We start from the raw sequence: 25,028 nt of genomic DNA on the forward strand, positions 1-25,028 counted from the left end.
CAAGGTCAAGACTACCAGACCTTGGTAGAACCCTTACCAGCCAATGAAAACTTACCCATTCTGGTGTCCATAAGCTCAATGACCATAATTCGGCTCCCCATCAGGCCATCCACCCTCTTCAGTGTCTACCCCAAAGATTTAGTGGAAACCTCCCTGTCTGCCTCACAACAGCTGAAAGTCAACCACAGTGCTAAAGGTTAACTCGCAATCCTGGTGGCTTGAACTCAAGATTGGAGATGACAATACCACGCCAGGTTCAAGGTGTACTGGAAGTCGTCATGCAGCATCACCAGGCTTCCAACAAACACCTGTTAGTCTTTGGGCAGGCCACCTTGATTCATCATACTATCCCCACTGCCTCTCACCCTCCTACCAAGGAGATATCCTCCTGCCTACTATCAAGAGGTAAAGAAGCTGGTGGAAGAGATGAAGACAACCAATGTCATCTGAGAGAACCACAGCCCATGGATTGCCCCTCTGGTCCTTTAAAAGAAGAAGGATGGAACCCTTTGCTCTTGCATTTATTATAGAAAAATCAACAATATCACCCACAAGGATGCCTATCCCCTGCCACGAATCAAGGAATCGCTCGCAGCCTTAGGGTCAGCTGCCTTCCTTGACATGACCAGTGGCTACTGGCAAGTGGCCATGGTGCTGGAGATAGAGAAAAGATGGCCTTCACCAACCCAATGGGCTTATTCAAATTAAAAAACATGAACTTCGGCTTGTGCAATGCCTCGGGCACTTTTCTGACGGAGAGTTGTCCCAACTGTGGCACCAGAGGAAGACTCTAAGCATGCATCAGGACCTATTGAAAAAGAGAACTCTAAATTCTATTACCTATGAGTGACTGTACCAAATTGGATATGTATCATGATTAGTCTCAACACTTTGGTACTCAGAAGAGTGAGGCTACCCTCCAGAGGCAGTTCTACTGGGAGAACATGAAGCACAACATCAAAGCCTGGTGTCAGGAATGGCCATCCTGTTCCATCGCTCGCAGAGAGTGACATAATCGCAGGGCGCCCTTGCACTCCATGGTGCACCCCCTTACACCGCAGATTGTGGCCCAAGACCACGTGAAGTTGGAGTCCATTTGGTCAAGCCATGTATGCACATTGCCTATCATCGATTATTACCAAGTTTGTGGTGGTGGTGGCAGTCAAGGACCTGATCGCCAGAACCACTGCGGCTGCCCTGTGGTAAAGCTTCATCCTACCCTATGGGTGTCCGGATATGATCCTCACAGACCAAGAGTCAGATTTTGAGTCCCAGCTATTCCAAGAGTTGTGTACTCTCTACAGCTGCAAGAAGCTGAGGAAATCTGCATATCACCCAGAGGGAAAGGGGCTCTGTGAAAAGATGAACCAGACCCTTCTCAACATGCTGAGGACCCTGCCACCTTCCAAAACTGGCCAAAGCTTTTACCAGAGTTGGTGTACCTCTACAACAACACCATTCGCTGGATAACCCCCAACTACCTGATGTTCGGAAGGCACGGCCATCTACCAGTGGAAATGGCCCTGGACATGGAATCCCCTGACTCCCTATCTCTACTTCCCCAGCCTGACTGGGTTCAAGAGCAACAGAGATGCCTGGAGGATGCTAGGGAGATCGTAGACTTTCAGAGCATGAGCCATACCTAGTTAGGGACAGTCTCTCCCCTGAAGTGTGCAAGATTTCAAGAGGACACCACTCAATATTCCGGGTGCATAGGAACCGACTCAAAAGGTGCCTCTATTCCTTCAACCCCCTGTCAAGATCTCCTGTCCTGGGATCCAGTCCCACGGACCCTCTTTGTTCAGCAACCCCTAGCTTTATTGACCTTGTGACTGTTGCTCAATTCTGTGTGCTTGTCTCTACTCCAGTAAACTCCAGCCCTGAGAGGCAGTGACCTCTGTTGCAGTTCCCTGTGCAATGAAATGTGCAATCAAGGGGATGAAGGGGCAATAGTGTTGAAATAAGACAGTCCTTACCAAATGAAGAGTGTGTGCGACTCCAAGGTCCGGGGATGACTGCTACCCCGACTTGTCTCCACTCCAGGCAGTCGCCTCCGTTACAGTTCCCTGTGTTGGTGCCCCTGGAGAATGATCGCATGCCTGAGCCGGCCGCCATCACTGACTTAGAGGTACTTGAACCCTTGGTTCCAGTTCCTAACATTGAGAGTGACGGTGAAGAACCTGCAATATCCATGCAGCAAGGCTCCTGCATACCAGCCTTCCCAGCATAAGCCCATAAACAGATACACTTTAATGTTCCAGAAAAGGAATACTCCCCTGGTGGACTGAAGTCTACTACCAGGCAATGTTTTGTATATATTTTGATTAGAGATGGGCGAATTTGTTGAAATTTGGTTCGACCTGATTCATTGATTTTTTTTTTTTTCTCTGGCTGCAGAGAGCATATAGGATGTTGAAGAACGTTGTGCCATGCTCAAATATGCATAGGGGCGTGGTTTGGTCTTCAAACAATGCTGTGTTTTAGTATGACACTCACATGATGGCCTCCGTTCTTAGAAGCGCTTCACTCTTCAATTCCATGGGCACTTTCACTTACAAATAAGTGAGGCGTAACCGCAGCCTGACAAGGTAACGTCTGTACCAGCTCGAAAGGACTGAGCTGAGGGCCAAGATCCCACTGTAACATCAAAGAGTGCACTCTTTTTACACTGACATCAGATGATTCCATAGATTACGACAGAACCTGTTCTGTTAAATGTGGATACATGTAGAAACCCCCCAAAGGAGAGGAGAGGGTGTTAGCAGTAATTTTGCATTGAAGTCACTGATCATTTTGCCCTTCATTTTATCCGTCAGTGTCCACTTTCAATCGGTCAATAATGCATCAGTATTACTAAAGCCAAAAACAAACAGGAGTATCCAAAACAGAGATGACCAGTAAATGGGATATTTGCATGTTCTCTGTGTTCTGTATCCACTCCTGCTTTTGGCTTTCAATCCTGAGGCTTTTCATTCGTTATCACAGATGAAATGAAGGGGAAAACCAAACATAGTTGCAACGTTATAGAGCGGTAGAGGGTGAAAACAGCATTCTGAAAATCACAGGGTGTTCCAGGGAGACAGCGGTCAGTTGGCAGCAGCATAAGTAGGCCGCAGAGTGGCACAATGATTAATTATGGAGGTGGCGGAAACATGGTAGGCCACAGAGTAGCACAATGACAGAGTCCGGAGGTGGCACCAACCTGGTCGGCCACAAAGTGGCACAAGGACAAAGTGTTGAGATGGCATCAGCAGCATGAGGTCAGAGAGTGGCACAATGACAAATTCTTTTGTTGGCAGCAACACGGTAGGCCACAGAGTGGCACAATGCCGAAGTTTGAAATTAATTTTAAGTTGAAATTTTTAATTTAAATTTGAAATTGAAGATTAGAGACATCGCATCCATCCTTCATTACAATTTCCATGAAAATATTATGTGTTTGCCAAAAAAGAACTGCATAGGTGGCAGCAGCAGCAGCATGAGGTCAGAGAGTGGCACAATGATAAATTCTTTAGGTGGCAGCAACATGGTAGGCCACAGTGAAGAAGTTTAAAATGAATTTGAAGTTTGAAATGAGTTTGAAGTTGAAATTTTAAATTTGATATTGAAGATTAGAGATGCCGCAGTGGACCAGTGGAAGGGTTGGTCTTTGACCCTCAGGGAAAGGTTGAAACTGATTAAAACTTACCTGCTTCCATTACTGATTTATCTGGGCAGTGTGTGCATGTTGCCAGAACCCCTCTGGACTCGGGTCTACAGTCTGTTATTCCAGATGTTATGGAGGAATAGGCTGAACCTAATCAGGAGGGAGGTTACTTACCACACGAGGAGACAAGGAGGGTTGTGTATGGTCAACCCTGTGGTATTCCTAGTGAATACCTTTCTTAAGATCAATGTAGCAAACCTCTGAAAAGAGAGGGCTCCTCCGTGGGTATACTCCTATAGGGGATGGTTTCCGCCTTTCTTCCAGGAATAGGAGACAGGAGGACAAGTGAAGGATCTTCGCACACCACATGGGCATCTTCCGACTTACGCTACCCCGGTTCTGAAGGTGATTCGCCGGTGGGGTCTGGGGATGTGGGAGATAAGGACCATGTTGAGGAAAGTCCTCGACCAGAGGGTTCTGTTGACCCATTTCCAGAAGCCTCTGGCCCTCAGGGATTGCCCAAGTCAGGATCCCCTTAAAGTTTTTTTTAGTGCTGCTTCCATGGAAAGCTGTGTGTGAGGGACAATCTGAAGTGTAGGAGCTCTGAGGAAAGGGGTTGTCCCTGGGAGGACTGCGGTGGCCTGCTGGAGAGCATGGACCACTTCCTGCTTCAGTGCCCCTTTAACACAGAGGTGTACAACCGGGTGGGCGCTTCCATCCATTGGCCCGGGTTGGCCGGTCTCTCCTATGCGGAGTGGGCCTATGGAGCATTCATAGGCCTGGGTGGCCGGGATCGCTGCACGTTATTCCTAGTTAGCCTAGTGGTCAGGTACCACATGTGGAACGCACTGTGCTTAGTATCGACGCAGCGTAAAATCCTCCCGGTGGATGAGGTGGTTACGAACATTCTGGGTGACCTGGTGAAGGTGCGCTTTCTTGAGTATGAGAGGCTGGGCACGGGGAGGGCCTCTCTCCTTTGGAGGGGGTTCTCCTTTAGTGTCCCTTAGGCTACATTCACACTAACGTATGGGGGACGTATATACGGCCGACGTATATACGGCCTATATACGTTCCCCATAGGCAGCAATGGGCGCACGGCACCCTACGTTCCGTACCCGGGAAAAAGATAGGACCTGTCCTATCTTTTCCCGTAATACGGCGCCGTGCGCTATAGGTTGCTATGGAGAGGGGCGGGGGTGAGCTGCGCTCACCTCCTCCTCCTCTCCCCGTACACTGCCGTTGCCCGCTACGGTACGGTACGGGCGGGCAACGGCAGTGTGAATATAGCCTTAGTCTGTCATCTCCTCTCCTGGTGTTGGGCTGATGCTGCACAGAAGATTTTTGTTTTGTGTTCTGGGCATGTAGTGATGTAGGGCTTGCAGGCGCCGAACCTGTGCTTTATGTGGTATCGATTTGCTAATGATATGTTTAATATATGTTAATATGTTTAATGCATTTTGTGTGCTGTAGGTTATAGTTATATAGTAGTTATAATTCATTTGTATATAGTTTGGTTGGTTTTGGGGTGTTGGGGTGTTAGGTTGGGAGGGAGGTGGACGGGATATTGGACTGTACGTTCCTGGGCACTGGTCTGGACTCAATAACGCGAACTTTGGACTTTAGACCAGTGTCTGGGTGGGAGGGTAATGGGCGTGGGATTTAGTTAGCTATATTTAATGTTATTTCTGTTATTCCTGTTATTTCTGTTTGTTTCTTTTTCTGCTTAGTATTGTTTAGTTATCTATATTATTAAAAAAAAAAAAAATTAGGTGGTGGGACTGGTTTGTTATCATGCTGAGTGTGTGATGTGTGTGTGGCTGGGCCAGGAGGTTTTGTAAGTTTATTTTTGATTATATTTGTTCTTAAATAATTATTTTGCGAGAAGTTATGGCTTCATTTATGTTTATTTTTGTTATGTTTTTCACTTTTATATAAAAGATTCACAGAGTGGCACAGTTACAGAGTGTGGAGGTAGCAGCAGCAGGAGGTCAGAATGTGGCACAATGATAAATTCTGGAGCTGGCAGCAACATGGTAGGCCGCAGAGTGGCACAATGACAGAATGTGGAAGTGACAGCAACATGGTAGGCCACAGAGTGGCACAATGATAGTGTGGAGGTGGCAGCAGCAGCAGGAGCCCGCAGAGTGGCACAATGAGAGAGTGTGGAGGTGGCAGCACCATGATAAGCCATAGAGTGGCACAATGACAGATTGTGGAGGTGGCAGAAAATTCAATTCCCTGGTTAAGATGGTGGAAGGCAGATGGAGAAAATGGCAGCAGATGTGTGGCTTCAGGCGAGTGGCAGCATCAGAATAGTTACTGAGGCAGGTAGTTAGAATTCAGACTCATTTCTTAACGTTTGGGGGAGGAGTCATGGCTGAACTTATCTGTATTGAAATCCTGGCCAATCTATGCCTGATTCATCTGGACAAAGGCCAGTCTCTCCACATTACAAGCGGGTTCTCCTTGGGGGTAACGATGGCCCCCGCCGCACACTGAACACCCGCTCTGATGCCTTACTACAGGCCAGGCAGGACAGCCTCTCTACTGCAGAATACGCAAGTTGCGGCCACACATCAAGTTTGGCTGCCCAATAGTCCAGGGGATCCTCTACTTGGGGTGGTAGAGGGCTGTCCAAGTAGGCCTCCATGTCCTACTGCTTGTGGAGGTTACCCTCATCACTAGGCGGGTGAAGGAATCTGCTCATTAAGGACTCCAGACTTAAGCTGCTGCTGAAGGAGCTGATAATGGTCCTACACACCCCCATCTCCCCACAGCAGCCGTGACAGTAGTACGTGAGCGATGACTGCCAGGAATCCGCCGGTCAGACCTGAAAGAGGATGGACAATTGTTACTATTATTTACTTTTTGGTTTTATCTGATTTTTTGGCTTGTCATTTTAGTTTGTCTGTGAGTGAATACCGCCTCGCGGCAAGTTACCTCAGTAATTTTCAACCTTTTTTGAGCCGCGGCACACTTTTTAATCCTGGGGCACACCACCAACCAAAATAGCACAAAATGACACTAAAACAGTCATATTATACATATAGTTAACAATATAGATTCTAAATTTTTTTTAACCTGGGTCTGTTTCGATAAACACAAAAGGGATATCCTGGCAGGAATGGTGGAAAGACACACACAAAGCTCTTCCTCAACAGTTCTCAGTTTCTCCCTGTTTTTAGTATATGGTGCTGATTATTATGTGGCTCATATACGGCAAAATAAAGGGGTAAAATGAGAAGTACTATGGCCATGAGGCCAGAGTACAAGTGCCAGCTCATATACTCAGCATATGAGCTGGCACTTGTAGTACTCCAGCCTCATGACTATAGTATTTCTCATTTTACATTTCTCATTGTTATATGCAGTATACTGCTGGAATACTAAAAGTACCAGCTCATATGCTGAGTATTCTGCCAACAGTTCATATACTCAGGCAAAAGCTCATATAGTCAGCATTATTGGTGAGCATTACCTTGGCGGTGGGCAAATGCGAGAGTCTCTCCGCTCTCAGGATGATGCGCCGGCCTCGGTGACGTCATTTTGTCTCGCAAGGTTCAAAGCTTTTGCATGTGTTATTGTACACGTCTCCTACATTGTAAGAAGCCGTGACTGCACATTGCTGGGAAACAAAACACAGGGGGCACCATAGTTTGGGGAACTTTCCCCGCGGCACACCCGACCATGTGTCGGCACACTGGTTGAAAATCACTGAGTTACCTGTTGGAACCAATTTGCAAGTTGTTATTATGTATAATTTTTGACCGCCCACCTCACTAGTTTCCGATAAGGTTTCTGCTGTGGAGCTGTCTTTCTCATGACAACAACCCTAGGTTTATTTATGTCAAGGTTTCTATATGTATTTTATTAATGAAATTATATACAAATGTGAACAAAGCTTTATACTTACCTGCGTGGAAAAGAGCCACATCCCCATCATGAATACTCATCATAGAACCGGAAGTTGAGCACAGACATTGGGGGCGGGTTGGCGTTAGCCCGCAGGTTTTTTAAATGCTGTGATCATATTTGTTTATATTACATGCAGTCATGATTAAGGGCGGGCGGTTCCGCTTGAAACGCGTTGACGCTTCTTGTACTTCCATGGTTGATGTTGGTGATTTTAACCAATAAAGATGTATGATATCAGTATCATGGCTGGACCGTTAACTAATTTCTTGGATCCGTAAAGGACATGTACTGGCCCTGGCCGTAGTTACAGCACCACGTGTCTGCGCTGCCGTGCACCTTGGAAGAAACCGTTAAGCTCAAGGACTGGCCCACCTTCTGTTCTACATATTTGTGAACGGCTGGCATGGCCTTTTTGGAAAAGAAATTTCGGCTTGGAACTCTCCACCTTAGTTCTCTGAGTCCATGACTTGGAAAGAGAGGGACTGCAGTACTAACAACTTGGACAGAAGCAGGGTTAGCTGTAACAGTCTCACAGATGACAGAAGGTACTTGGGAGTACCTGGTAGGAAAGTTTCTATGGGAAGAGTCCGGAGGGAGGAGTCGGTGGACCCTCTGGACCACTGCGGGAGATGGAGAGAGTACTAGCAGCAACCCTGGACCAGAGTCTATGTGGCACCATGGTCTTCACCAGAGCTTGCCACAAAGCGCGATGGTCTTGCTGTGGCGGGGTGCCACCGGGTCGTTCAACGGGTGCTACTAGGCTCGCGTTGGCAGACAGGGATGACAGGGATGTAGGACACAGTCCGAGCCTGGGGTGACAGCAGGAGTACTGCTTGGAAGGATGAGCTGGAACTCATGGCAGGCAAGCAGGCAGCAGCTGGCACAGGACCCAGGCGGGCAGGAGTGGAGAGGTCCTTGGAGGAGAGTTGGTGGCTTGGAGGCATCTTGGAAAGCTGGAAGACGGGAGCCACCAGGAGCGCCTGGAAATGCTGTAGGAACACAGGGATAATGGAGGCGTCTGGAAACGCTGGAGGAACACAGAAGCATCTCGAAATGCTGGAGGAACACAGAGGCATCTGGAAATGCTGGAAGACATGAGCGTCTGGAAACACTGACAGGTTTTCTTCTTCAGCAGGAACCGCTGTGGGAAGTGAGGTGTGGAAACCTTGAAAGTTCCTGGTAGAATGCTGAAGATCCGTCCAGAAAATGAAGGGAGGTGCCAGATTATAAGGGCGAGGCCGGATTAACAGAACCAATCCGGAGGACGCTGGCCCTCTAAAGCTGGGAGAGACGGTGCATGCACACCCTTGAAGCAGGAGTGGGTGGCCTTGGCATGCAGCAGGAGCGAGGATGCGCCCTAGTTGGGAAGCAGGAGCACTGGAGAGGTAAGTCCAGGCCGGGAAGGGGGGCGCCGCATGGAAGGGCACGGGTGAACCCGCTATCCGTACCAAGGATCGCGGGAGCGTCCGTGACATTAGCTTCTGCACCTTAGGATGGCTGGTAGACATGGGCGAATTGATTCATACGAAGTGGAATTCTATATGAATTTCATGGAAAATTCTACTCGTCTTAAATCCAAAGTTTATGCTGATTCGTGGGAACAAAGTTTTTTTTGCGCTTTTTTTTAGCTAAATGGCCACGAGCACAACATGTTACATGGGGCAGGGAACTCTGGGTAGGAGAAAGGAACACCACCGATTACATCTTCAGACCTGTAGGCCAATCAGCGAACGGCAGGCTTATGTGATGTCACACAGACCTATAAAAACTGTCCGCCATTTGCAATATCAGCTTTTGGCACTGCATGTGCTGTCTGTAGCATCCAGCTGCTTCTACTGTACTGTGCTGTAGCAATTTCTGCTCCAATCCCAGGGTGTGCGTTTTTGGGGATCTGTATACCCCAAATAGCAGTTCTTTTTTGTTACTGAAGCCACTAGAAAGAATCTGTTAAATATCCACACAGCTGCTGTAGTGATTTCTTCCCCTCTCCCAGGGAGTGCGTTTAGTGGGATCTGTATACCCCAAATAGCAGTTCTTTTTTTGTACTGAAGCCACTAGGAAAAAATCTGTGTCATATCTGCACAGCTGCTGTAGAGATTTCTGCTCCTCTCCCAGGATGTCCGTTGTGGGGTATTTGTGTAACGCAAATTCCCATACTTTTTGTGTTGATCAAGTTGAGAGCAAGAAATACGTGTCAAATCCACGTAGTATATAGAGTGATTTCGCTCCAATTACAGGGTGTCCATTGTGGGTTATCTGTATAAAGCAAATTCCCATACTTTTGTGTACTAAAGTTGAGAGCAAGAAATATGTGTCAAATCCATGTACTTCATAGAGTGATTTTTGCTCCAATTGCTGGGTGTCAATTGTTTGGTATCTGTATAACGCAAATTCCCATACTTTTTGTGTTGCTAAAGTTGAGAGCAAGAAATATGTGTTAAATACACATAGTTGATTAACCACTATGTCAGACAGAAAGGGGGCAGGTGGAGCAGGCAGAGGTTGCAGCACAGTAAAGTGATGTTGCAGCAGGGGTGACACTGTGAGGCCAGAATGCTGTTGTCATATAGTGGCAGTGTGTTGATCAACAACCCAAAGGTTGTTGATTGGTTGACTAGGTCACCCAATTCCTCAAATATAACATCTGACAACCCCAGCCAAGAGTTTGTGGGTTCATCAGATACAACAATTAATTGGCATGGCCCAGGAGCAGGTCAGTGGCCCTCACATGTCCTCAACCAGCCTCTATCCTGTTCATTTCCCTCAGCCAGAGAGCTTCTAGGTGGTCTGGGCTCAATGCCACTACACAGCGAGGACAAAGTGTTTGAGGACAGTCTGCAGCAGCTTGGCAGTGAAGAGGTGGGGCAGACATCCGCTGCTTCGTGTGGTAGGCAAGCTGTGCATACTGACACCGTTGAAGAGAATAGCAGTGACAGGGAAACGCAAATTGACGAAGAGAGTGTCAGCTTGCGCATCAGGTAACGGAGCAAGCAGCAAGTCGCTACTGTACAAACCCGCTGCAGAGGTCCAAGTGAGCAGTGGTACAGGGGGTCAGCGAGGCAGCTGCGTTAGAAGTATCTCAGTGTTGGCAGTAAAATCACCACCAGAATACAGAAGAAAAGTCCATGCGACAAGTGTGTTTTGAAGGAAATGCTGCAAAAGGATACACCCTCTGGTTGCAGGTTTTTGCAGACAATGAAAAAGATTCAAACGATCCAGCACTTTTTATATAAAAAAGTATTGCTTCTTTCGTAAATCATCATATAAAATCTTTCAGCACATAGTGGTATCCACAAACAGCTACGTGTTTCGAGTAAAAAAAACTTCATCATGCCAAACAAGTACTATTGCTAATGTCGTATTTAAAACAAAATTGGAACCAAAGAGAGGCTGATGATTTCACAGATAGAAAAAACACACTTGCATTCAGTATAAATTTTGTTCTCTCATATATGGTAAATATAAAATAGATCATCTTTTTTATTTAAACCAAGGGGAAATCCAGTTTAATTCCAAAATCAAGAAAGCTTCTCTCTTTCTGAGTCCCAGTCCCCCCCCCCCTCGGAAAACATACCCTTTCAATGCCATAGCAGGAGAAGAAGTTTACCTGTCTGTTGTGGACTTCAATGAAATGTCTTGCAGCACCTGATACGCCAGTAGGGTTTTTTTTTTTATCAATATCAGATAAATGGTCTGCTATTCTTGCTTTCAATCTTCGAATGGTGCTGCCAACATATGTTTTATTGCAGCTTGTAAGCTCTAAGATATAGACAATATAGCAGGTGTCACAATTTATTTTTTTTTTATATGAACTTTTTCTTTTATTGATATTCATACTAAAAAGATATACAATACAATTTGTTGTACATACATACAATGAGTAATTTCATAATTGATACATATTACATTTTTGGTTACAGTCAGGGCTGTGCTTATTGTACATATCCATTATTTTCCTTTTTTCCCCTATTTCCCGTGTTCCCTCATTCCCCAACCCCTGCCCCCTCCCACTCCTCCCAATTTGTGCCGAGGGGAGAGAGGAGAAAAGAGAGAAAGAAAGAGAAGAAAAAAAAAAAAAACTTCTATGTTGGTTTTATTTGAAATATCCAAAACTTATCCCCGGCTGAACTTGTCTCCCTACGGGCGTGATGTATTTTCTCGTATTGTTCCACTTTACGGCATAAGGCCTCCCATTGGTGTATGGTTGGTGGAGTCGTGTTTTTCCAGTTTCTTGCCAGGACAATCTTTGCTATTAGAGAGAGTCTGCATATCGCCTCTATTTGAAATTTCCTCTGATCTGGACGTAGTTTGCAACTGAGTGCATTAAGCAGTAATATCTCTGCAGAGGCTTCTATTGAAGTGTCCACTCGGTATTCTATTTTTTGATGTACCTCTGCCCAAAAAGGGCGAATCTGCGGGCAGTTCCATACCATATGGTGGAACCCTGCATCAGAGGCACCGCATCGCCAACAGCGGGCTGTGTCTTGTTTCCCCATTTTAGCTATTTTCCGAGGTGTGTAATATAGACAATGGAGATAATTAAAATACACCATTCTGTGATTCACATTTATAGAGGCGTGTTTGATATTGTGAAAAACCCAGTGCCATTGCTCATTGGTCATATCACCCACTTCTAGTTCCCAGTGCATTTGTGCTTTAAATTTCATGTTCCGTGTGTTTTCACTGCTTAATATATTATATAATTTGGATATAGTGTATTTAGCCGTCCAATTAACCCATATCTTGTCTATCAAAGTGTCCTCCTCAATTGTGAAATAAGCTTTACTCCTGGTTCACCTATAGGCATCCATAATTTGTATATAATGTAAGTAATGTTTATTATCAATCCCATAGTCCCTTTGTAAGTCTACAAATGGTATCGGCTTACCATTTATAAATATTTGTGCCACTTTATTAATCCCCAAGACACACCAAAAAATCCCTGTGTCACGTGCTTTCCAAAACTCTCTAATATTTAAATTGTGGCATAAGGGAGTGGATTCTATTGCAACACTACTTTCCTTAGTGTTCTCCATGTCTTGTTAAGCATGTTACAGATGGGGTTTATTCGAAGTTCGCTGGTGCCCAAGTGACCTGACTCTAATACTTCCATACATTGTCCTAGTCCCCTAACTTTGCCTATTATTTCATTCATCACGTTGGTATCCTTCCATCTAGACAAGAAGCATATTTTAGATGCTAAAAAATAGATTCTAAAATTGGGGTTGAAAGGCCCCCTTCGTTATATTTTTTGTATAGATAGTCTAACTTTATTCTTACATGCTTACGTCCCCATATTAGCTTGTTTATCAATCTTTCAATTAAATGGAAAAAGTTATCATGAATCCATACCGGGGAGGCCGACAACACATACAACAGCTGTGGTAACATGATCATTTTAAGAAGACCCACCCTGTCTGCTCTAGACAGTGGCAGTTTAGTCCATATCAACACTTTGCCCCTTAGATTATTAATAACTGGGACAACATTAAGCCTAGCGTAATCTTCTATCTTGGATGAAACCTTGATCCCTAGGTATTCCATTTCTTGTTCAGGTGGGATGATGTTTATGGGTCCATGTCTTATTGAGGAGATGTTGCCCAGGGGAAGAAGCCTGGTCTTATCCCAATTAATAGCCAGGCCGGATTTCCCTCCAAATTCCTGCACCACTCGCATCACCTCAGGGACAGAGACTTCAAGACTCTTCAAACACAGTAGGATGTCATCTGCGTATAATATAATTTTGTCAGTGTTATCCCCACTACCAAAACCTCGTATGTTCTTGTCTTCCCTGATGAGTGATGCGAGTGGCTCCAAAAATAGATTGAACAGCATAGGGGAGAGAGGGCACCCTTGTCTTGTGCCCCTCTCTAACCTAATCTGCTCCGACCATCTGCCATTGATATCAATTCTGGCGGTGGGATTCCTGTATAATAGTTTTGTCCATGACACAAAGACTTCACTGAAACTAAATTTTTCCATTACGCCCCATAGGAACGATCACTCCACCCTATCAAAGGCCTTTGAGGCATCTAGTGACAGGATGGAGTGGTCGCCCCCCAGCTCACGTTGTTGAATATTTATAATCAGCCTATCAAAGTTGTTGGCTGCCGACCTGCCCGGCATGAACCCACTTTGATCTCGATGTATTAAATCGCCTATCACTCTCTGTACTCTGAGGGCTAAGGTTTTTGCCAGAATTTTAATGTCTGTGTTTAGCAATGATATGGGTATCAAGATAATTATTGCTTCCCTCATTGAACTCGTGAGAGAGTTCTCGTTCCTTGCTTTGTTCAAAACTCCCATTAACATGGGGAGGAGGACGTCACCATATCTTCTGTATATTTCAAAGGAGAGTCCATCAGATCCTGGGCTGGTGTTTCCCTGAATGGAACGCACTGCCAGTTTTAATTCTTCAACCATCAATGGGGACTCTAATAGCTGTATCTGTTCCTCCGTCAATTTGGGGAGTTTGATTCCATCAAGATATCTATTGAGGTCCGCCTCTCCAACATCATTTTGAGATCTATACAGGTTTGTGTAGTATCTCTCGAATGTATGTCTAATCTGTTCCTCATCCGCTACTATGTCACCCAGTGTGTCCTGAATCTGTTGGATCTTGTTGCCCTTGCCCTGTTCCGAAATGACATCCGAAAGAAATTTACCTGGCTTACCCGACATACAAAATTGGTTCTTGCCCATAAAAAATATTGCTTGTTGTGCTTTATGTGTTAAGAATTCGGCATATTCCTGTTTCTGTGTATGTAGTTGTTGACTATTATGTGATGTGGGTTGCTCACGATGTAGGAGTTCTAAACGTTGGATGTTTCTTTTTAATCCCAGCTCCTTTTTTTTTAAAAGAGGCTTTAGTTTTATTTATTTCCCAATGCCACCAACCCCTTATACATCCCTTCAGGGCATCCCACACGGTGCCAATGTTTGCTGTATCGACGTTGAGTTGCCAAAATTCTAGTAGCTCGTTGCTAAAATTTTCGTCCCTTGTAGTAATAATGGACATCCAGTCGGGGTTTAGTCTAAAGGGCCTTCTCCAGCTATCCGACTTGCTCTGAAACTCTAATTCTACAATCATCATGGAGTGATCTGAGTGGCTGGCCACTTGATATTTCATTTGCTTAACGTGTACGACGGAATCCCGGGAGGCAAATGCTAAGTCAATTCTCGACATTACCGTATGTGATCTCGAGAAGCAAGAGTATCCTCGTTTGTCCCCATGTAAATGTCGCCAAATGTCTATCCATCCTGCCTCTTGGCAGAACTTGGCTAGTGGGGACCCATTATTTTGTTTTAAGCCTGGTATCTTATTCAGGTTTACTCGATCTAACTCCGAGTCTATAGTGCAATTATAGTCACTGCACACATAAATGGGGCATGTTCTCTTAGAAGCCAAGAAAAGCATTGCCTTCACCAATACGTTTAAGAAAAAGGGGGGGGGGGTGTACACAAAAATAAGGGTGCATATTACACCATAGAATCTACCGTGTAGAAAAACATATCTGCCCTCTACATCCAGCTCTGAGGAATATACTTCAAAGTTGATTTTTTTATGAATATACACACTTACTCCCCTAGAGTAGGATGAGAAAACTGAATGATATGCTGCCCCAGCCCATTTTCTTTGCATTAGTTTAGCTGTTTCTTTGCTCAAGTGAGTCTCAACCAGGCAAACTATAGCTGGTAAATATGATTGTACAATATCAAACACTATACGCTTTTTTACTCTGTCTCCCAGCCCTCTAACATTCCATGTGATTAGGGATAACATCTACCAACAAGTAGGAGAAGAAGAAAAAAAAATAAAAAAAAAATAGCCCATTCCCCTCTCTCTCCCCGTCGGCTACCCTCCCCCCTGCTACCCCCTTAGTGTACCAAGATGCTATAGTGGTACTCATACCTTGGGTAGTCCCTCTGCCCCCCCCCCCCTCCATCCCACTACTCCACCCACATCCACCCCTATATCAATTATAAACCTTTAGACTCTACCCATTTCATTCCCTCCTCTACATTATCAAAGAACCAAGATTTTTCTTCGTGTATTATCCTTAGGCGGGCTGGAAAAAGAAGGGAATAAGATAAACCTGCTTGAATTAAACGTTTTTTAATTTTGTAGAATCCCCTTCTTTTAAGTATTGTCTGTTTCGAGTAGTCTGGGTAGACTGAAATTTTATTCCCTTCAAAAGCAACCTCTTTACTGTTCCGAAGTACTCGAGTATCGTGTCCCTATCCTTAGATAGTAGGATCTAACATATTATTGATCGAGGGTGGGCACCTGGTATTGGCCTTTTCCCCGGAACCGTGTCCTTCCCCTCCACCCCCTCTGGGAAGCCTATTATTCTTAAATTTGATCTACTAGATCGGTCCTCCATGTCCACCAACCTATTCTGTAGTTCCTTGTTTTCAGCTTTAACCTGGTCTAAAACCGTTTTATTATGCTCTGTTTTTTTTTCCACCTTGCTCATTTTGGTTTCTTGTAAGGAAATTCTATCTCTGATCTTTGTGAGATCCTCTCTAATTGCTAGAACGTCATTTCTAGTCTCAGCCAGCTGTGTAGAGAGATTTTCTATTGCTGGATTAATTTTATTTACTGCCAGTAGTATTTCCTCCCAAATTGGAGGCCTCCCTGGATTGGCCAGGGGTTCCCCATCTTCGCTATCTGTCTCTGCGTGTGGTTGCTTGGTTCCTGCCTCCTTGGGTGCTTTTGGATTTTTATTAGGGGTATTTTTTAGAAATTTATCAATTTTGGAGGGATTTTTGTCTTTGGGGGAGATATACCCCGCAGATTTTCTGGAACCACTTTTTGGTGGCATTGTCATATATTCTGTACACCTTCCCTAGATGTTTCAAGTAATCGCGTAGGCTTTCAGACTTTTATGGTCGGTCAGTAAGCCAGTACGCCTACCGTATATGGACTAAGTTTTATTGTTATTAAAATAGCTTAGTTAGCCCAATATTTTCCATGCATGATGAGGACATTTAACACGTTGGTTTCGCAATCAAATACAAGTATGTATATATACAGGAAAGTCAACTAGATGCCCACAATGGTGTCCGGATCTAGAGCAAGAACAAATTAATATAGCGGGGGTTACTCTTCGTTCGACACCATGCAGTTAGTTGTACATCACATATTTTGTAAAATTGAACCTATGTACAATATGGTCGGGCTAGCGATGATCATGTCTAATAAACAAAAATTAGACCAACAAACGTTAGACTTCATTAATCAGTATACAATTAATAACACGTCACATATACTGTAACACCAGACCTAGTCCCCAGTGTCTCAGTCCATCAGTTTTGTCTAGTTTAGTTGTTGAAAAACAGGGGTTAGAACAGTTGGCGGTAGTCTGTGTGGTTGTCGGTGTTACAGATACACATTTAATTAGGCATATGATGACATACCCTGTTGTTAGTATATTCTCTGTCCATTGGTATGAGCAGATGCAGGTTAGTTATACCCAGTTGTTAGTTGTGAGTGCTGAAAGCAAGGTTGGTTATATGACACAGTTCCAACCGGCCATCCAATTAATAGTTAGTGGTAGGTAGTTAGTGATCTCCGAACGTCGCAAGCATAACCAGTCCGGTAAGGTTAGCCTATATTATAGTGCTGGGCCTGTGTACAATGTAGTCAAATTGACGATGACTGTGTCTAATCGTAACAGAGCTCAGAACAAACAAGAATTTGTCCGGCAGGCGTTAGGCTTCTTTGATCAGTATGTGATTAGTAACACGTCTCATATGTTATAACCCTGAGCCTTGTCCCCAATATCTCGATATCTCAATCCGTCAACTTTGTTTAATTTAGCTGTTGAAAGTCAGGGATTAAAACAGTTGACCATAGTCCATATAATCACTTTGATAGCGGAGTTGCAAGTACACATATAATGGCATGCAATTTTGTTAGTATATTCTCTGGCCAGTGGTGTGTACAGCTGTAGATTAGTTACACCCAGTTGTTAATTGTCAGTGCTGGGGATAGGGTTAGTTATATGACACAGTTCTATCCGGGCATTCAATTCGTTGTTAGTGATAAATAATAACTGGTCTCCACTTGTCGCAAACATAACCTATCCGGTAAGGTTAGCCTGTAAATTAAAGGTATACGAGACTAGAAATATGGGGTTGTCTCACCCTTGCGTGGCTCGTGTAAGCCGGGTGTCCAGGATCCTCGTGCGTTACTCCACCAAGGGGTGCGGGTTGTTCCTCAGGGTGCCTCCTGACTGTCGCAGGTCGGGTGTCGGGGGAGATATCACAGGACACCTCACCTGTGGGTCCGCAGCAGTCCAGGCCAGTTACCAGGTGTATTGGATCTAGGGTCTCTGAGCCGTGCTGCCTGAGACCGGTCAAGATGCAGGAGCGTTGTCGCCGGACTGGCGCCTCCAGCAGGCCCGTACACTGAAATGCCGGCGGCGTCCTGCACGTGGTGTAGCATGCTCCCAGTCCGGTGAGCAGCGCCGGAGTCACGGGAGCTCCAAGGCTCAGCTTGATGCTGGGTGCTCCGGTTCGCTAAGGCGCCGCCCATCCCGGGGCCGACTCAGCTTGCGGGGTGCACCTGACGGGCAGAGGCTAGGGCTGGAGCATCGGGCGGACTTGTGGGACGGGGAGGAGGCTCGGACGCGGCAGCTCACGTCATGCCGCATGTACCCTCCAAATTCCTGGCAGGTGTCACAATAATAAAATACTTAATGTTGTATGTTTTTTCCTCGCTAGTGACAATAATCTAAAATAATTTCTTCTGTTGGCAGTGAGTTACCTAGTTAACTACAACTATTTTTCATTTAACAATGAATACTTCTTGCAGATTGAAGGCGCCCCCATGGGGTCAAAGTTCTCCCCCTCCATGGCATGTGATGTCATGGTGGGAGGATAACTTTATTTACACTTCTACCAACCCTTTTCTTGCACATATTTTTCATTATAGCAGATTAATATAGTGTGGAAAGGTGACCGGTTTTCTTTCAAAAATTTTTTAGATTACAATTCCAATTGCTATAATATAATTTACAGGTGAATTGTTCCAGAACAAAGTCAATTTTTTAGATCTCACATTATTTATGTAAATGAGAACATAAGAGAACATGAGAATCTTATTATCTGGTAAGGACTGGCACTTATATAGCTTTAGGAGACCCAGACCCCACTCATTCGCTACTAAGGCACAATATTTACTACACAAGATTGATCCGAGTGGTCCCCCTTGGGCTTCATACACATCAATCCAGTTCCTTCAAAATATATTGTGGGAGATTTGGCCCAGTAGAGACCGTGGTAGCGTGGTACTGTGATGCAGTTCAAGACAGTGACACCAAGGTGCAGTCCAAAACAGGTCTCGCCTGCGTTTATTGCAGCAGCAAAAAAAAACCAGCCTTCACATTCAGGCATTAAACAAACAAAATCCTACCCGTCAGGGTGCTAACTAAACAGAGTTTCTCTAACTCACCACTAGTACATAAAATATGTCGCTGCTCCAGGCACAGAGGTCAGGGCTGTGTGCTCTCCAGCCTCCTTTCAGAGAGACAACACGATCAGCTCTGCTCAGCCACTTTATGCAGACTGATTAGGCACCTGTGTCCAAGGTGCTGGACAACACAACCTCAGCACTAAGGCCTTGCATAATAGGAAAACCTAGGGGAAACATACCGCCCATCCACAGTTAACCCCTCTGTTTGACCCTGTGGGGGCGAACACTTTTGGCCATCAGACAGTGGGTACGAGACATTCCCATGCAGCATTCCTGCTCGATGTTCTACCGTGAACTTGAAATTCTGCAACATTAGGAACCACCTTGTGACCCTGGCGTTCCTCTCTTTGGCCTGACTCATCCAGGTGAGGGGAGAGTGATCGGTCACTAGTGTAAACTGTTGCCCTATCAAGTAATATCTCAGGGATTCCAGAGCCCATTTAATCGCCAAGCACTCCCTCTCAACTATGCTATAGTTCTTCTCAGGGGGTGTGAGCTTGCGGCTCAGGAATGTCACGGGATGTTCCTCACACTCCACTACTTGGGACAGGACAGCCCCTAAGCCCACGTCAGAAGCATCAGTCTGCACAATAAAGGTCTTGGTGAAGTTAGGGGTGATCAGTACCGGTCCCTCACACAAAACCGTCTTAAGTCGCTGAAATGCCCCCTCAGCCTCTTCACTCCACTTTACCATTACCGACCTGCTACCCTTGGTCAGGTCAGTCAGGGGTGCCGCTATTGTCGCAAAACCGGGAATAAATCGGCGATAGTAGCCCACTATGCCTAGGAAAGCCCTGACTTGCTTCTTGCTCATGGTCGTGCCCACTGCTGTATCGCCTCCACTTTATTTACTTGGGGTTTGATGACACCTCGCCCAATACGGTACCCCAGATAACGGGCCTCTTCCAGACCAAGTGCACATTTTTTGGACTTCGCTGTCAACCCTGCTGCCCGCAGGGAGTCTACCACTGCTTGTACCTTGGCTAGATGACTCTCCCAATCGTTACTATAGTATAGACTATGATGTCATCCAGGTAGGCCGAGGCATATGTCCAGTGAGGTTTTAGCATGAGATCCATTAACCTCTGGAATGTGGCGGGAGCCCCATGTAGCCCAAAGGGGAGTACCACATACTGAAAAAGCCCATCAGGAGTAACAAAAGCGGTCTTCTCTTTAGCCCTGTCAGTAAGGGGTACCTGCCAATACCCTTTCGTCAGGTCAAGGGTGGAGAAGAACCTAGCCTGTCCAAGTCGTTCTATCAACTCGTCAACTCTGGGCATAGGATAAGAATCAAATTTGGACACCTCGTTCAACTTCCTAAAGTCATCGCAGAACCGTAGGGAACCATCAGGTTTGGGAATCAACACAATAGGACTGGACCAGTCACTTTTAGACTCCTCGATACCTCAGGTCTAACATCTGCCTGACTTCTTCGGATATGGCTAGCCGGCGCGATTCAGGGACCCGGTAGGGTTTTTGGTGTACCCGGATGTGGGGTTCGGTTATGATGTCATGCTTGATGACTGAAGTACGACCCGGTAACTTAGAGAACAACGTTTCGGAGCACAAACTCCTTCGCTTCCTGAATCTGGGCCCTGGAGAGGGACTCCGAGATCCGTACTTAAGGCACCTTGGCATCGGGTACACCTACCTCCGGTGCCACCTTCTTGGGGACAGGCGCTTTTTCTACTCCCACGGCCATCAGGGACTCTCTTTCCCTCCATGGCTTTAGGAGGTTCACGTGGTATATCTGTTCAGGTTTCCTCCTCCCCGGCTGAGATACCTTGTAGTTAACGTCCCCCACTTTCTCCATGACCTCATATGGACCTTGCCATTTTGCCAAGAACTTACTCTCAACGGTGGGCACCAGAACTAGCACTCTATCGCCTGGGTTAAAGGTCCTGAGTCTGGCTGATGTATTGTAGACCCTAGACTGGGCCTCTTGTGCCCTTGTCATGTGCTCCTTTACAAGGGTCATTACCGCCGCTATGCGGTCCTGCATAAGGGAGACGTGTTCAATCACACTTCGGTGGGGGGTCCTCTCCTGTTCCCAAGTCTCCTTAGCTACATCCAAAAGCCCACGTGGGGAACGGCCATATAACAGCTCAAAGGGTGAGAAACCTGTGGAGGACTGGGGAACTTCACGTATGGCAAACATCAAATAAGGCAACAAACAATCCCAGTCCTTCCCATCTTTGCTGACCACCCTCTTTAGCATCCCCTTCAAGGTCTTGTTAAACCTCTCGACCAGGCCATCTGTCTGAGGATGATATACAGAGGTGCGGAGCTGTTTAACCTGGAGTAATTTACACATCTCCTTCATTACTCTAGACATGAATGGGGTTCCCTGGTCAGTCAAGATTTCCTTGGGAAGGCCTGTGCGGGAGAATACCTGGAACAGCTCCCTGGCAATGTTTTTGGAGGAGGTGTTCCTTAACGGGATTGCCCCTGGATATCGCGTAGCGTAGTCCAGGATAACCAGGATGTACTGGTGCCCCCTTGTGGACTTGACTATGGGGCCAACCAAATCCATTGCAATCCGTTCAAACGGCACCTCTATGATTGGTAACGGGACCATAGGACTCCTGAAGTGGGACACCGGGGCAGTAAGTTGGCACTCAGGGCAGGAGCTACAATACCGGTTTACCTCCTCCCATACCCCGGGCCAGAAAAATCTCTGCAGGATCCTCTCTCGGGTCTTCTCAGCACCTAAGTGCCCTCCTAGCACATGTTTATGTGCCAAATCTAGCACCAGCCTACGGTTAGATTGGGGTACTACAAGTTGCTCAACCTCCTCACCCCGTACCTGGTCAACCCTGTACAACAGTTCCCCAACAATCACCATTCGGGGGTATATTTTGTCAGCTCCTGGTATTTGGAGTACCCCATTTATCAATTTAACATTCTTCCGTGCTTTAAACAAGGTAGGGTCCTGTAGCTGTGCAGCCCCAAAATTTTCACGGGAAATCTCAAGATCCGGCAGGTCGGCTACCTCCTCGTGGCCCTCGACCTCACCAGCTACTGCTGTCGTGGGAACATTGGCCTCAAAGGGTTCAGGGGCCAAGGCCGGACATACCTGATGTCCATTATCTGCAATAGCACCTGACGTGGGTCTTCGTCTCCAGAGGTCCCAAAACACCGGTAAGTCTCTGCCGATAATAGCCTCATGAAACAGGGTCCCCACCACCCCCACTTCATGGGTGATAGTACCACAAGGTGTATGTAGGTTGATGATGGCAGTGGGATATTCGCGAGTGTCCCCATGTATACATAACACTCCCACTTTACGCCCACTGTACAGTCCAGGATCAACCAAAGTTCCCCGCACCAGGGTGACCAGACTCCCTGAGTCTAGCAAGGCTTCCACCGTGTGACCACCGATTGTGACCATACACACTTGGGGTTCTGCATCCGTGACTGACTCAGCTGCCAGAACCGGCCGGGCAAACAGTGACATTCGCCGGGTCTGGTTGCAGTCCATTGGCTCCACTGACAGGGGACAGTTGGCAGCAATATGGCCCATTTCATGGCATCGCCAGCACTGGATACGGCTATGACCTCTGTCACGAGCCTCACTGGGTTTCTGTGTATCCAAGCCCCCCAGTGGACCCCCTCCCAACCTGACCTGTCTCCCCTTTTCTGCAGTAGCAGTTTTACCAGATGGTTTGGTGACCCTGTCACTGGCACTGCTTTGTGCGGAAGACATAAGTAGAAGATCCTCTGTAGCCCAATATCTCTCTACTAGGGACACGAGTTCCTCAGCATTGGTTGGACCGGCCTGTCCAACCCATCGCTGGAGCCGAGAGGGCAGAGATTGGATGAACTTGTCAAGAACAACTCTCTTGACCATTTGTGCCGGGGTGCAGTCCTCTGGTTGTAGCCACTTCCGGACTAGATGGATCAGGTCATGCATTTGGGAGCGCGGGGGTAGTTTTTCTGAGTACGCCCACTGGCGGACCCGGCTGGAACGGACTTGTATGGTGACCCCAAGACGAGCCAGAATCTCCGCCTTTAGCTGGGGGTACTCACGGGCCTCCGTTTCACTCAGGTCGTAGTAGGCCTTCTGCGATTCACCTGTCAGGAACGGTGCCAGGACATCTGCCCACTGCTCAGCTGGTAACTCCTCTCGCTCAGCTACTCGCTCGAACACAGTGAGAAACGCCTCCACGTCGTCGGTCGCCGTCATCTTTTGTAAAGCCTTCTGCACTGCAGCCCGTGCGGAATGCTGGACAACCGGGTACCCTTGCAAACCAGTATGGGAGCCCTCAGTAGTCGTCGCTTGCAGTGCTGCCATAACGCCAGAAAACTTTTCCATCATCAGCTGGAACATGGCTCGGGACTCTTCCTGCTGTTGCTGGAGCATGGCTTGCTGCTGTCGGGACCTCTCCTCCTGCTGCTGGAGCATGGCTTGCTGCAGCTGTCGATTAGCCTGGGACTCTTCCTGCTGCTGCTGCCGATTAGCTCTGGCCTCCTCCTGCTGCTGCTGCCGATTAGCACTGGCCTCCTCTTGCAGGTATTTAATAAAGTCCTCCATCTTGGCTTTATCCTGCAATTTGCCTGCTGCTTTCACCCAGGCCATGCTATGTTGCAGGATGTAGCGAGCCTTTCAGGTGTGTGTCTTTTGAACTGCCCGCAATCCGAAGCACCATATGTGGGAGATTTGGCCCAGTAGAGACCGTGGTAGCGGGGTACTGTGATGCAGTTCAAGACAGTGACACCAAGGTGCAGTCCAAAACAGGTCTCACCTGCGTTTATTGCAGCAGCAAAATAAAACAGCCTTCACATTCAGGCATTAAACAAACAAAATCCTACCTAGTACATATATGTCGCTGCTCCAGGCACAGAGGTCAGGGCTGTGTGCTCTCCAGCCTCCTTTCAGAGAGACAACACTCTCCGCTCTGCTCAGCCACTTTATGCAGACTGATTAGGCACCTGTGTCCAAGGTGCTGGACAACACAACCTCAGCACTAAGGCCTTGCATAATAGGAAAACCTAGGGGAAACATACCGCCCATCCACAGTTAACCCCTTCAGTGTCTCACAATATATAAAAAAGCCTTTTTCACAATGTTCCCCATACTGTTCCGGTTTCTTGACTGCAATTTTCCTGTGTTTCACCACTTTGTGTGCTTTATATTTTTTCTGTACCATGTCTTGTCATATTATATTTTATTGAGATTGTACTAATAAAGCTTCAACTTTTTATTCACTTTCTGTGGGATTAGTCTTTCCTCCCTTCCCTCCAATTTTCTTTGGGGGATACCATTGGCTTGATTGATCTTCTGAGGATCAGGCTAGATGCGTAGACTATATGAAGGGTCTACGCAGGAGACAAAATAGACCCTAAAGATATTCCTCTTCTTGCCACACACTGAAAACCATCGCTTAAGATATTTCTTAGAGCACTGTCCTTATTTAATATCAGAATGTACTTATTAATTATTTCACAAATATTTTTGTATTCACTTCTGTAAGGTACCAAATTACTGCGTTGTTTTCCTGTTTTCTTTTTCTCCCCTAGAAAACTAGTTGTATTTTTTGTAGAGGCTTTAGCCCTTTTTAACATCCAATCTTTATAGCCTCTATTTCTTAAATTATTCTCTATTTTCTCACACTGGGTATGTTATATCGTGTTTGCTGGGTGACAGCTGTTCGCATCCAAAATTGCGTTGCCTGCTATATGTTTTACATAGGTGTGTGTTTCTATCTTGTTGGTGTTCTCATTTACATAAATAATGTGAGATCTAAAAAATTGACTTTGTTCTGGAACAATTCACCTGTAAATCACAAGTTATAGCAATTGGAATTGATGTAATCTAAAAAATTTTTGAAAGAAAACCGGTCACCTTTCCACACTATATTAATCTACTATAATGAAAAATATGTGCAAGAAAAGGGTTGGTAGAAGTGTAAATAAAGTTATCCTCCCACCATGACATCACATGCCATGGAGGGGGAGAACTTTGACCCCATGGGGGCGCCTTCAATC

This window comes from Engystomops pustulosus, chromosome 9, assembly GCF_040894005.1.
Source record: "Engystomops pustulosus chromosome 9, aEngPut4.maternal, whole genome shotgun sequence".
Classification (NCBI taxonomy): Eukaryota; Metazoa; Chordata; class Amphibia; order Anura; family Leptodactylidae; genus Engystomops; species Engystomops pustulosus.